The 15791-nt window shown below is 44.0% G+C and overlaps 1 pseudogene; it reads left to right on the plus strand.

The window, feature by feature from the left end:
• The first annotated feature begins 3313 nt into the window (after positions 1-3313).
• On the plus strand, positions 3314-3432 carry LOC120617761 (uncharacterized; annotated as a pseudogene).
• Positions 3433-15791: the final 12359 nt, after the last annotated feature.

Genomic DNA, 15791 nt, shown 5'->3' on the forward strand with positions numbered 1-15791 from the left:
CCCACGTGCGTTCGTGCAAGGCGTGGGGAGCACCCATGTTTGCACTGGGAAGTAGAAAGAGACTGAATTGGACAGATAATTTTTTATCTCTAGCCGAGTGTGGACTGAAGCTCTATGTGGAGTCTATTTTTCAGACCATGGCATCATTTTAAGACGAGATGGAAACTTGTGGAGAGCCTCGCAGACCCCTTGTGAAATGGGACCAGTGAGCTTATGTGACTTGAGCAAGGCAGTATGAAAACAAGAACAATAAGCCCATGTCCTGTTGCTAAACGCTAACTGAATGAAAGGATGCTGCTGCTTATTACTAGGACTTTGCCGAGAAGCACAAGGCTCCGCCCACTGCCCCCCTCCCGCCCCGTTCTGCCCACCACCTGCTTTTCTCCTTCCTCCTCTTTCCACGACCTCTTTGTAAATGCCAGCTGTATGCCAAGCACATGGTCAACGACCACGACCGGCATGACCCTTGCTTTCATGGAGTTTACATTCTGTGGTGACGGGGGAAGGGGGGGAGGGGCAAGACCGCCTCCACTGGTCCTGCGTTTAGCTCTTTTGTCCCCAGTAAGAGAAATTAGGTGGTTTGCACTCGGCTGTCCTATTTCCTGAGTATATTTCTAATGTTCCCTTAAAATAGCTAAGCTTAACAAGAATTAAAATGGTGTGAGCAGTTTATAGATTAAAAAACAGTGACATGAGAGAAAGGTTCGGCCTGTGTAATCATTAAAGAAATGTAATTTAAAACAAGTATGAGGCGCTACTACACATTTACTGAATTAACTCTAAAAATACATTTATACGACAAAATAAATGAATTGGTTCGATCACTTCGGAGAGCCAGCTGGCTGTATTAACAAGAGCTAGTCACACCTTGCGATTTTAGTATATGAATGAATGAATGAATGAATGAATGAATGAAGAAAAGGTGGTATATACAAAAGCCAGTCACAAAAGGATCAATATAAGGAATCCACTTATAAAAAGTACCTAAAACAGACTCACAGAAACAGAGTAGAATGGTGGTCACCAGTTGCCGAGGGGAGGAGAGAATAGAGAGTCGCTGTCCGACGGGTATCAGGTTTCAAGCGTGCGCGGTGAATCAGTCGTGGACGTCTGCCACTCGGCACTGGGTCTAGATCATGACAGTGCGCTGTGCACTCACACGAGTAAGAGCGCAGATCCCGTGTTACGTGTTCCTATCACGATGAAGCACAAGAGACCTTTCCTAAAAGCAAAAGGGGAACTATACGGGTAATAACAGATATGGACTGGATAATACTCATTTTCTTTGATAGATGTTCACATAGAAATATACCACAAATTGGTATTTCGAGTTCTTAAATATATATGGAATCATTACCTGATCTATTCTGAACAACCCTCTGAAAGAAATAATAGATTTAGGTCTAAGAGATCAACTTGAACTTAACCGTCAGTGGCTTGAGACCCTTGGGGAAGTCACCGTCTTGAGCATTTTCATCTATAACGAGAGATTACACTGGATGACTGCTAGTTTTGCTACCAAAGTTGGGTTTCTATAATTCCAGATTTTAAAAAAAATGCTTTTGTGAAACTATTCACATGTGCTGTGTTTTGTCCAACGGCACAAAAAGTGAACACTCAAGAGAGCTCGCGGGATACTCGCTGCCTGAGGGGTTGTGCGTTCTACAGAGTTCTCTCTGCCGCCGGCTGTGCCTCCTCTCTCAGGGGTACAACACTGGAGGATCAATGTAATTATCACAGAAAAACAACACCAAACTTTCATTTTCCAAGCGAGTCACCACAACAAACACACATTCTGCCTGGGGCTTTGAAGAGCTCCCTTCATTTCCCCTGTTACTGGCTATCAGCGGGTTTGGGTATGACACACCTCTCTCACTCAGAGCCAGAAAAGTAAAGGGCACAGAGAGAGAGTAAGGCTCACGAAGCCGTGACTCATTTTTGCATCTTTTGGTTTTTGATCAAATGCCAACAGATGGCAAAAGATAAATAAATGAGTCTTCAATAGTGGGGTAAATGAGAACCAGTATCATCATGGGTGATTATTGAAGTTTCGTTATTAATTTTCTCCTTCCTAAAATTGTAAATAAATGCAGTACAATAGGCAGAGAACGCAACACGACACGTTCCGGGAGCGGACAGAAGTCGCACTTTTCATCTCCATGTGTGACTTACACACACACAAGCATGTTAAGAGGTGAGGTAGTAGCTGCTGACCATGAATCCTTCGGGCTTCAGTCGCCATGGCAAACGTACGCTATTTATGTAACAAAGTCTGAGTTTCTCTTTCAAAATGCATTTATTTTCTTTACTTAAAAGCAGCACAAAGGGGAAAATGCTTTTAAAAGGACCCAGACCAACGTCTGACACATCACTAGGATAAAGACTTGGAAGGAAACTGAGAGAATCCAGCCCCCTCGTTTTCTAAACGAAGCAGCCTACGGTTCAAAGAGAAATGTCTTGCTTAGGACGGCAGAGTCAATGAAGAATCGTGCCGAAATGGGCCCGGGTCTCCGGGGCCTTTCCCCAAATCCTCTGGAAACGATGGTCTCTGAATTCTGAACCTCTATTCCCATGGAGCGTGACATTCTGAGAAGTGACAGAAGATGAGAAAATGGTCCTCTGCAAAGCGCAGTGCCGAGGACGCAGCAGGCACTTATAAATATCCGTGGAATAAATATGTCAAAAAGCCTGTCGCACTGGGACAAAAAAATTCTGACTTAACAGGGACAGCCAAAAAATAAGTCGTAAGGATGATAACAAGTAGAACTTCTGTAAGTGTTCCTTGATGTACGTCTGACTTTCTCAACAACAGTTTCAACTCTGTATGAGCTGGGACTATGCCACTTATTTACTTTGCCTCCCCTACACTACAGTGCGAGAAATCTCGCAAAGGCTATCTTTTTGATCCTGAAATCAGAACGTATAATATTTAAAAGGATTTTCGCACTGCTTCTTGGGGTGGCGAACTGTCTGGCAGATGGGGTTTTTGTTGTTTTTTAAACAACTTTGATATAATCCATATACCATATATTCACTCATTTGAAGTTTACAAAATTCAGTGGTTCACTAAATTGTGAAACCGTCACCCCAATACATTTTAGAACATTTTCATCACCTCAAAAGAAGCTCCCTTAGCCGTCACTTCTGCCTCCACTCCGGCCCCCAGCCCGTGGCAACCACCAATCCACCTTCTGTCTCTACAGATTTGCCTCTTCTCAAGTTTCCATTGCGAATAAATGGAATCGTACTATATGCAGTCTTTTTGTGTCTGGTTTCTTTTACTTAGCATAATGTCTTCAAGGTTCATTCATGAGTCTACGGCCATGCCACCCTGAACGAACCCGATCCCGTCTGATCTTGGAAGCTAAGCAGGGTCGGGCCTGGTTAGTACTCGGAAGGGAGACCACTCAGGAAGACCAGGTGCTGCTGCGTAAAAAGTAAAAAATAAGGGATTGTAAAATGACAAGGTCCTTGCAATCTGTGAGGTCAACCAAGGGTTGCCTCGCCCAAAACAAACAAACCAACCAAAAGTTTCATTCATGTTATCACGTGTATCAGTACTTCTTTTCTTTTAATGGCCAAATAATATTCCATTGTATGAATACAGCACATTTTGGTTATCCATTTATCAGCTGACAGACATTTGACTTATTGCCACCTTTTGACTGTTATTAATAATGCAAATATAAATATTTATATATACATTTTTTCAAGGACATAAGTTCTCATTTCTCGTGGGTATATTTCTAGGAGTGGAATTGCTGGATCATGTCATTGGCAGAAGGGATTTTAATATGAAACTATTTTAGTTAGCAAGGCTTTTCTTATGATTTCTTCAGGAAATGGAACACAAGTAATAGAAATAAGATTTGTCTCATATAAATCGTTGCCAAGCTGAGGGGGGAATTTATCAATCTCTGTCAACCCGGCGTTAAGCCCAGGGCCAAGCCTTATCATTTTCCTATTGTAGACCACTGCAGGTTTCCTTAGTACATCTCTCCCTCTACTCGATAAAGCCACGGAATAATTCTAAAAATGCATAATTACTATTGGGAATGACAGAGAGGATAATGTAGATGCGTAAAATTTTATCTCCCATTTTCTCAGCCAGGTCCTTAAAGAGACTTGAGCCACCCGGATAATATCAATGAGGCTTTACATTCTAAAGTTGCAAATAAAATTGTCAATTGTTAAAACTAGATCATTTTGGATAAAATGCATAGAACAGTAGAGAGATAATTTGTATGCTAGAGACGCACTTTAAACTCTACTGCAGTCCTCTTCAGATTCAATGTGAACTCGAATTTCGGTTCACTTTACAAAATCTACAGTGTGGCATTACTAAATCATAACATATTCTTATTTTCAAAATCATCTGGTCACATGTCTGCTTCAATTGATTAGGAAGCAAACATATGACCAGATGACTTTTGAAAATCGTCAGTAGTTCTTGATCGGTAGGACAATCTTCACCTGAAGTGTAGCATTATGTATTTGACAAACCATAGTCCACTTTACATGCTTTATGTCTGCTTTGTGACATAATTTCCAGGAACTCATTGTGGTGAAAACTGGGGACTTTCTGCACCAGGGTGTTGGACTGTACCTTCCCTGACCTCACCATAGCAAAGCTGAAGATGACTCTCCAGCTGCATTATCAAGGCAGCGCCGGCAAGAATGTGGTGTGGCACCCCTGGGCATGGTGGGCCAGCCTGTTAGCAATCCACTTCATCAAGGACTACCAGCTAGTGATAAGGCAGTGCTCTCTATCTCTCTCTATTCAGGGGAAAACTGAAGGTCTTTGCCAACTGTTATTTACCAGGCTGATTTAATCCCCTTGGCTGTTGGTTTTTAAAATTTGAAAATGCAACTGAAAAGTCAGGCATTTTCCTTTGTATTCAAGCCCCAAATGGCAGACTAAGACCCACCCGTTCCTGAACTCTCAGTTCAACTGTGTTATGGCTTTCACACTAATTACGACCCGGGCACCTTCTGCTATAAACGTGTGAAATATGATCAGGCATCCTGCTTTATCTATCATGGCTGGGATTATTCTGTACAATTCAGGTGGCGTGGGATACAGAGAAAGAAGATGACTTTGCAGAGCCTGCATTCAAGCCTTGCTTGGCTCTTCTGTTTGCAAGATGAGTACTTTGGATAAATCACAACCTACTAGAAGCTCAGTCAACACTTTTGTAAATTAGAGGTAATTATAGTAGGACAGAGACAGTATATGTGTTCACCAACTTCTATCTTATTTTCCTCTCCCTGATCAACAGAAAGGCTGCACTTCTCAGCCTTGCAAGCAGTGAGTGTGGCGCCACTGGAACTAGGCTGGGACAGGGAAATTCGACCTTTAAAACGTCCCCTGGGGACCTTTGGCTCTCTCAACTTCTGCTACAGTAAACTTGGAGGCCATGTGTCGAGATGTGTTCCATGTCTTCTTAGATCTCATATTTATCTATGTGGCATCCATTAACCAAATTAATCTAGACCAAACTAACGGCCAGAGTTGTCTACATCTCCCCTGTGATCCAGCTTTCGTGAAGTCACAAAAATCACATTACAAACACTCCAGCTAATCCCAAATCCATACCCCCAACCACCTTCTTTATCTAACGTTCTTATACCAAGCCAATATTTCCGTGCCCTGAATCGCCGAGGGCCAGGTACCACCCTAGAACCCAGGGCCCACAAGCACTACTCAAACTAGCCAGTCCTGAGCTCCCTCCCCAGCCTCTCCTTTCCTGCGGGCAGCACGGGAAAGGCCCTGGCCTACGCTTCCCTTCGCTCCTGCCTCTGCCTCCCACTGCACCGGTGCTTCCCCATGTGGCTCTGCCTGGTGTGACAGGCCTCTTGTTTCTGGGGGAACTGTGAGTAACCATGAACTTTTAATGGCATCGACCTCTCCATGTTATTGCTCAGTCCTCTTTAAGACCCAGGCGCAAATCAAGATCATGGCCTCATAAGATGAATAATCTTTCCTGACCAGCACTGGACTTTGCATGACTGGATGATAAATGTTTGTTTTGCTAAACCATTGAAATTTTAAGGGTAATTTGTTACTGCAGCTTAGTTGCCCCTGTCCTCACCAATATAAAACCTTCACTTTCCCGGTTTAGTTCAGTGATAAGAAGAAATGAATGTATGTAAAGTATGTAACAGTTCACAGTACAAAGTCTCGCGTATGAAACTCAAAAAATGATAGTGATGGTGATGATGAATCGACAATGTCTAAATATAACATATGTAAATAAAGCAAGTATGACCTTCTGTTTATTACAACATCAAACAAAAATACCAAAACAGGTTTTCACCAGATATCAAGCAACTGGTTGAAACACTGACTTAAAACAGAGATTGTGTTGTATAAAAAATACACTTTGGCACTTTCTTCAAACAGAAAGTCACCCCCACAGAGACTGGAAACAAGAACGAGGAGGCTGTCATTAGGAGTGACACTCTCTGGGCTGGCCTTCTAGACAGAAAAACCGTGAAGCAAACCCAGGGGTAGATGCTATAGATGCCGGGCATTGTTTCGCTATGCTTTTTCTTCTCCCAGGGACAAGCTATGTGCCAGGGGATTTACTTATTAGGAGGTAGTCAATGACACATAGCAGTAATGACGCTTAGTTCGTATAACTCCTGACAGTTTACAAAGCACTCTCACAAATGCTCTAATCAGAGCCACATGGACTGATCACATAGGAAGTCACACACCACTGGCACACAGAAGTCAGTCCCCCGTGTGTATGGCATATGACTCCCCTGCCCAATTCAGATGCTACTTCCAGCACATGGAGATATTTTTCTCTTAACAGTAAAACCAGAAAAAAAACGTAGAGGCAATGGGCAGTGTTAGGACTCACATGTAATCTACAAGCTGGCTCCTCATAGCGTTTCATGGACCAGCCGCCCGGACGTCACCCGGAGCTTGTCAGAAATGCAGAATCTTGGGCCCCCGCCCCAGAGCTACTGAGTCAGATTCTGAATTTCGATAAGGTGCCCAGGTGCTTCCTCTGCACATTCGCATTTCCGAAGCATCACCTTACAAGAGTGTTCATGACTGTGTGTGAGGGAAAATAGCACAGAGAGTCCAGGAAACAAGATTAGAATATGATTATGACTAAGAAATCTGAAAGCTCAGCCTCCTAGTGCCTTCTGTCTGCAGGTAGAACCTGTTCACGGGAAGCGGGACGGGCCGCTTGGAGTCCAGAAAAGAGAAGTGATGTTCTCCCCACGTCTTGTCCACTGTCTGACATCGATGGCACGTGACCTACCAATTCATGTGTTTGTTCTAAGGGGTAATCAGTACATTGGATCATCAAAGTTGAGAGCCCCATATAATACCCTCATATTCTAATTTTATGTTTTCTGTTCATTCTTCTGATTATAATTTGACTTCTCATCTCATGCAGTTTTTCTACACGGAAAGAACTGACCAAACGATTAGACCAAAACATTCGAGATCACTAGCAATTGTACCTTTCATCGTACGTTAACATGTTGGCTGAGTACTTTCAAAATCAATTGATTATGAATGTGCTTAAGACAAACAAGTCTACCGGAGTCCACCATGAATACGCCAATAAAATACGTCTGTCCGGACACTGATGACCACTTTCCAGAAACACGACCGTCCGAGGTTATGGTGGAACGCCCACATGACACGGCTCGACAACAAACATTAAGCACTTAGCGTGCTCCAAAAGGACCCCTGTTACGTAATTTAATTCTCACGAGCCGTGTAGTATCCCCCGTTTCACAGATGAGAAAACTGACACAGAGTCATTAAGGAACTTGACGCAATAGTGACGTGACAGAAACAGGATTTTAATCCAGGTCACATCTGGCACCAGCATCCACTCTCCTAACCACTGTGCTCGCTTGCCTCCGTCCTGTCTCTCAACGTTACATATTGGCTTTTCCTCTCAACTTCTCCCACCCATCCTTTTTGGATTGAGTTCAAAAACATTAACAGCTGTAAAATACCAGGAACTAAAAACTCTTGATATAAAAACGAAATTAAAGCCCCAAGCGTCGGTAGGCGACTCTTTCCCCTACATGGCTGAAGATGCCACCCTGGGCTTGGAGGTTAAACTACACACATGCCAGATCCTAAGAAGACATGCTCTACCTTGTGCCTCCTCGATTGGCTTCCCCTGGTCTTGAGAATGGGACGGCACAGGCGCCAGGGCTGGATGGGTCTGGGGAGGTGGCAGGGGGCGGAGTCCGCTTTGTTGGGGCTGAGGCAAAGAGGAGTCTAATTAACTCAACGAGTCACACTGTCAGGGTTTGGGCCTAGTTCTACAGAGATGCAGAACAGGCTTCGTCTCCCCGGGACCTCTCTGGCTATAATCTCTTGGGACCATCCCAGGGATGTGGCTGTGGCCACGCAGAACTCACGGATTTGCAACCCTGAACTTCCGGCCAAATACGGGCATTCATCACGTGACAAACGCTCAGAAACAGCATGCCATCTGAGAGATGAGGAAACTGATAAGCTGTGGAATGAACACCTTTACCTCTGTTCCTGTGAGAGGGGCAGAATCGACCTGGAACCGGCTCTCGCAGGTGTCTCCAACAACGAAGACTGTCTCGCGAATTGTCCTTGAGACAGGAGATCAATGGTTTGCAATCTTTCCTCTTCCCAGCACACCTGTGAGCAAGAACACACTTCCATAAGTTACAGCAACACTTCAGATAAGCTTTGTGATAAGCTAGCTACCAGCTCCTGCTCTCTCCAGCACTAAATAAAGAAGTAGCTTTAAGATGCATTTGGCAATGTGCTAACTACATGTCATTGCCTCAGGGAGAGAAAACCAGGTTAGTAAACATGGGCAGTGGTACAAGACTTCGGTATAAACTTAACCTGAACCTGAACACTTAGCCAGTTCAAATATGTCTCATGACTGATAACTGGGCTTCTCCTAACCCACCACCCACCCCGGTTCATGACAATGTCCAAGAGACAAAGAATGATCAAACTGGTGATAACTAATAACCACAGCGACTTACCTCATTTATTAGAAAAGTAAAATAATCTATTTTATCATGTATGCATAATTTATTTGACCAATCTCTCAGTGTTTCCAAATATTTGTCATCTATCTACCTATCAATCTATCTAATTTGTCATTCCATAGAAAAAAACATGATAACCTTCAAAAGGTCAGGACAGAATGGCTGGCACATGATAACCCCAGCAAAGGAAAATGCTAGAATTTAGTGTTAACTAATTTCTTTGTAAGTATTGATAATGGCAGTGGATGGGCTCATTCACGGCTTATAAGGAATTGTACAAGCCTCTAAGTATATATTCACAAATTTTTTTTTAGAATCTAGATTTAGAATTTTCACAACACGTAAAGTTAAACAAGTCACCTATTTTTAATGTAATCTGGAGTATAAAAAGGCTTGCAAAAACTGAGTGCATTTCTGACAGTTTAAGGTTTTTTTTTGTTTTTTTTTTTTTTTACTTGAACCACTGCCTACTTTTTCGAAGATTTAAGAGTTTAAAGAAGCACAGAAATCATTGATTTTTGTGCAATCGACTGGAGCGCAAGCAAGACACTCCGCTGAACTGTAAAAGGCATGTTTGTGACACAGTCAGCGGAGACCAGACAGTCTGACACCCAAAAGGAGACGTAGCAACGACGAGGCGGGCAGAAAATTCTGAAGGAGCAGTACGACTGTAAATGAGCAGAACGAAATGCTGTAAATTAATCAGTAGAAATGCCGAGCGAAAATAATCCATGCATAAGAGCTTAACATAAGAAAATGTTACAATTAAGAGAACGTTACTGTAAGGTATTTTGGATAAAAGTTAAAAGCAATTCAATGCATACAAAAATTTTAATAACTATTCAGGTCAGCTAGAAACAGTTTATGTTACACCTTATATAACTAATAAGCAAAGCTGAAATGAATACTTTTATATGGATATGTTGGTGTCAAGTAATTATTCTTTGTTTACATTTGAAGAACTCTCTGAACCAAATCACTGGGTCAAATGTGATCAATACGGCTGAACTGTCTCCAGAAGGTATGTATGAGTTACTTTTCCACCAAGCTCCTATCTCTCATATGGTTGTTAACTCTGGGGATCATTTTTCAATTAAAATTTTTCCAAAAATATAATTTTTCCAATTTGCTAAGTAACAAAATCATATCAGATTATTGGAACTTATATTTTATTTCCAGTGCATGTTTGTTTCTTGGACTTCTGTATTTCTTTTAGAATTTCCTGCTTATGCTTTCTGCCCATTTTTCTCTTGGAATATTCGGTTTTCTCTTATTGGCCTAGAAAAGCTTTCTTACATTCGGGCTACTTATATGCTATGTGTGTTGAAAAAAAGTTTTTCATGATTGCTTTCTGATTGGCATGAACAAGTGTTATCTATTTTGGGGCATGCAACTGAGCTACGCTCTATTTAGACTCAGAGCGACAAATCTGTACCCAGCTGACCTTAGGCATTCACTGGCTTTCAAAGGCTCTTCTGTTTACCTTAAAGAGGAACCTCCCACAGCTCACACCTGGCCCTCTGCCTTTCTCTCCCTCCATCTCTGCTTGCAGAAGTTCAGTAGTTCTCACAATGCTGAGCTGATCCTTCCTAAATCTATACACTATCCCTATCAGTCTCCCCTATAAGCCCAAGAGCATGGTTTCATTTGCCTGATGAACCCTTTTCACTAAGATTTCATTAGTTTATCCACCCTCACAAACGCACACAGCACCCCTTCGGCACACCTAGTTAATATGAAATGTTCACACATTTCATTATCTCAGAGATTTCAAACCAAAGTCAGCTGCTGCCCCACAAACCATTCTTCCATTCCAATTTCCCTCCTTTGTTCATCGTATCCCCGGCTTCTGCTCTTTCACTAAAAACATCATGACCCTTCATTCTCTGTTCTCGCCACGTGCAGTTAATTCTTGTTAACGTTTTCTCTAACGGATCAGAATTAATTCTTTCATTTTTGCCCACAGTTGCTATTCACAGTCGCCTGTGGAACTGCCATAACCTCCTCCTGGCCTCGCTGATTCCCATCTGTTTCCAGCTTCGATTCGTTTTGTGTCTCGTGCTTTATTACTCCTCCTATTGAATGACTCTGAAAATGTCACCCTTCTATGCAAGAATCTCAAATGCCTCCTTCTGCCTAAGGAAATGAGCCCTAAATTCACCAGCCCCTCGTGGGACGTGTCTAATGAGCTGATTCTACCTATCTTAACTCATTCCCCACCACTCCTCATCAGAAACGTAATGTCTGCTCAGGCTGTTGCTGCACTGTCCTCCACGCAAGCCTTCTCATCTTTGCTTATTCAATTCTGTCTGGTTACAACCCTCACTTCTCTCTCGTAGTCCAAACCCTATACACCAAACTCTTCACGGCATAGCTCGAGTCTTCTCTCTTCCAGGAAGCTGGCCCCGACTAAAACCAAAGTTCGGTTTTCTTAGAACTGGAGCAGACTCCCCAGAGCACCCTCAAAGACTCTGAGCCTCAACAACCTTAAATCCTGTTCGACAAAACTTTACTGAACACTCGTTAGGCACTAAGCCCTGTGCTAGGAACTGGGGACAAGAAAAATGAATACAATGGGACCCTCCTTTCAAAGAGCTTTTCCCACTGGAGGAGACAGATACATAAATCTATCAGTTTGTTAAAATATGGGAAGTTCTGAGCTGGAGGCACACAGTGCTGTGAGGGCGAGAGGGGGCATTTGATCCAACTAGGGGTTCGAGAAAACTTTCCAGAAGGGATATCGTGTGATGAGAATATGAAAAGATGAGTAAGAGCTAAGAAGACACAGAAAGGTGGGAGGGAGTGGAGGATTCGAGCAGGACCGCAGACTAATGTAAGCAAAGACTGGTGAGAGGCAGGACAGGAAGCAGAGGGAGTAAGCCTGGCAGGTGTCGGTCGTAAACTCCTAAGAATATTGCTCTTTGATATGGAAGTGACAAGGAGCCACTAACAACGTATAAGCAAGGTGGTTAAATGATTGGGTTCTGGAGAGTATTCTCTTTATAGAAGACAGGAGAAAGGAAACTGTCTACTGCAGTACTCCAGCCAAAAAAATGATGAGAACCTTCAAGAGGAGACTGATATTAGGGATAGGGCTGAAGACATAGATTTGAAAACATATCGAAGAGCTAAAAGCGTTAGATCTCACCGATTGCCTAGACATGGAAAGTTCGGGTAAATGAGAACACTCACATGCCCCCTAAAGTCTCTGGTTTGGGCAACCGGATTGTAGTGCCAGCACATAAGGAAGAAATTAAAGAGCCACAGCACATTGCGGGGGCGGGGGGGACTGGAGGTGATCAGAGGATGACGGTGAGGACAGAGTCTGTCCACGCCGAGTGTGTGATTCATCTGGGACCTGTGAAACCGAAGACCACATGTGAGGTCAAAGCGAAAGATGACATTTGGCGTCGATCGTCATTCCAGTGAGAGAGAACAATAATAGCGATGGGATTCTCCAAGCACGGTGTGTACGGCGGGCAACGGAGACTTGGGGTGGGGCCAGAATCCTGGGGTACACCGGGGGTTCGTGGGTACGCAGAAAGGTAAGAGTCCATAAGGACCAGAAAGGGGCATCAAAGAGGCAGGAGGACTGCAGGGTGGGGGTGGGAGGAGGCCAAGGACAAGTGGAAATAAAGGCTGAGAGCGTCCTCGGGCTTGGCCACGTGAAGTTCATGGTGACCTTTGGTAGAGAGTGTGGGCTCCAAATCGCGACGAGCTGAAGAGTGGACGAATACATCATGAAGCGCTACTTCACGGAGGAAGGAAGACGACACAGGCGGTCGATAACCTAGTGGTCATCATTCAACTGACTGCTTTAAAGAGAACAAGAGAAAACAGTTCGCAGACACACAGCTCAGTGTCAAGCGCCTCTTTCCGTCATAAAGCCAGAAAGGAATAAAATCACATGCACTGGCACTGCCTTTGGCAGAATCCTAACCACATTTTCACGCACAGGAAAATTATGAACTTTCTGCTATCGCCAGAAACCAGGGCGTACCGAACCTGGTCTGGCAGCTGGAATAACTCAACTTGTGGTGTAGTCATTTCATTTTCAGCGAAGCTGGGCACTGTTTCTGGGAGGAGTCACTGCGCCACCATGTGGTGGGCCCTGAGAATAGCAGACCACTCATTTTCTGTCCCCAGGCAGATTCTGGGTAGGATCACAGAGAAGACACCTCACAGCCCCATCTCCTTAAGGAACAGGTGAGGAGATCAAAGGTGACTTGCCTAATATTTCAAAATGTCTTTTTATTTTAACTTGCGTATGGATATCTTGTTCATATAGGAGGGACTATACGTATAATACATATGTGTATGTACATGTATGTGTGTGAATATATATATTTATCAGACCAAAAAAAAAAAAAACTCATACACAATCTTTACATTGTCATCCAAACTCAAAGATGGAATTTCTAAAAGACTCTGTTTTAAGTACGACAGCTTGACGAAATGGAGCAATATGCCCAGATCTTCACTCCTAAACGAATCTTTAGCAAAGCCCGTATTGCCTGCCACGAGTTAACATGATAATTTGTAAAAGTGAGGGCATTTGAAATTATATTTTTCAAAGGTGTGTGAGCTCAAATGGAATGGTAAAATAGGAAACCTGTCTACTGAAAATCTATTCGAAGGTGGTTCTTGGAAAGTGTTCATTACCTTAGGATATAAAAATCAGTTCTATAAAATCTTTTCATCATTTTGCTTTTCTCTATCATTTTTCTTCTGGTAATTAAAGGACCAGATGTCATAAAGAAAACTTGGAAATTTCAGTGGGGAAAAAGGCATTTAAAAAATCATTCAAAATCCGATAACCCAGCAAGAATCTTTCTTACTATTTTGGCACTTTGATCCCTTCTGAATGCTTTAAGATAAAGAGTTCAAACTAGTCATTGTAATTTTTTCCATATATTTAACTGACAGTTAAAGAGTAAAAAAAAGATTTCTCATATGTAGAGAAGTTTTTTCCCTTTTTATTTTAAGCGCATTTAACCAAAACAGCCACCAACTGTGGGACTTTAAACCGATGTCAGAGTTAAACCAAAGTTGACGAGGTTCAGGCCACCCATGTCTGGGGCGGCGTCTTCTGCCAGGCCATTCACTTGCTTGTAGACATTGCCCCTAATTATTTCTCACTATTGTTAAGGTGTCGGCGTCTTTCTGCACCTTCTGATCTGCCTGTCAGTCCGAAGATGCTTCCACTGAATTCTAGGCCGTTTGGAAAGACAGCGCCCTACACTGGCAAAACCAGAATGCCGGACTCCTCCCGAATGCACATGTAACGGGCGTCTGAGGAGCAAAGGTGACGGGAATTTATGAAGCTCTTGCGACACAAGTGCTTTAAAAACCTCTCGTTTATTTAATCATCTTAGCAACCCGATTTTGCACACGTCTATTTTCGCTCCTTCCTAAAACCAGAACTAGAGTAAAGGAAGCTTTCGAAAGACACGAATCCTCAAGAAGGGAAGAACAGAAGACGAGGCCACGGCCACACAACCTGGAAGCTGGAAAGAGACGGACACGTGACCCTGACTTACCAGGGCTGAGAAAGCCGATTCTCCTGTGGACAGTAGACAGAGCTAGGAAGAATCAACCCAACTCACGCTGCAGAATCTTCAAAGGGCTCCAGAGCCAGAAGCCCCAAGCTCTCCGAAACTTGGGGTGACAGGGCCGTCTGGATTATGGAAGGCTGAGTGAGTCCTGTTTCAGAAGCACTCAGAACCTCCGGATTCCCTTACCTTCTCCACATTTCCCTTTCCCCACCTTGGCAGAAGTGTGAAGATTTGTCCTCTGGAAAGGGTACTCGAGGGCATCTGAGTGCGGCGGGACAGCTGGCACTGTTGAGGGCCTCGGTACCGGACCCGACACGCAGGAGTGAGGGACTGTGCAGGGGGAAAGCTGAATGCAACGAGCTCTTGCTGCCTTCCCTCGCTCTGCTTCGAGAGCTCTAGCAGAAAGACCCTTACACTCCAGGCAGGAAGTTGGAATCCGGCCACCTGGTCTAACTGAAGCCATGCGATGCAAGGGACAAAAAAGGAAGGTGGTCACGAGGACCATCTTCGCTAAGACTCTCGCCTCAACTGAACCATCTTAATGACTTGAGTACATTGAGTACATTGAGTACGTTGACTTGAGCTCGTGGGCCAAGTCCAGATTCTTCACCGTTCTGACCTTGGGCTGACTGCAGTTCCTACCCTCTCCTCCTCTACACCCGTCACCCTGGGCCAGCGGAGGCCACGTCTTTCGTGCACAGAGGAGTCACCCTGCTTCACCCCGCTCCTGAGGGCTGTGGTGGGTGGTGAGATAAGAAGCAGAAAACACAAAACGCCCACCCCATTTGACCACACTTCTATCAGACGGGGTGTCAGGCCCACATGACGGCTCTGCCAGAAGCCCCCACCACGGTCACCCCTAGATTTCTTGCTCATGACCTTGCCCACTGACTTCCCCAAGGGACTCTTATAAACCCTCAGAAAAACTGAAGCCAAACGAAGACCCAGAGACTCTAGTCAGCTTATCGTGTCCTGGGAGCATCACATAATAGTGCGATAGCGCCCTTTCCACACACAGATAGATTTCAGTCAAAAACTACACAACGCACTGTTTAGGAATCCACGTACGAGTATACTTGTCATGGGGAAGTAAAGATGTGAATGCGTGCAGCGTGATACCTGCTGCTTAGAACATGCCTGGCCTGGCACGGGCACTGGCCTGGCTTGGCTCTCGGCCACACCGAAGACTGAGGGGACCCTCTGGGAAACGTG

Source organism: Pteropus medius, unplaced genomic scaffold (genome assembly GCF_902729225.1).
Source record: "Pteropus medius unplaced genomic scaffold, Ma_sr-lr_union100, whole genome shotgun sequence".
NCBI classification, from domain to species: domain Eukaryota; kingdom Metazoa; phylum Chordata; class Mammalia; order Chiroptera; family Pteropodidae; genus Pteropus; species Pteropus medius.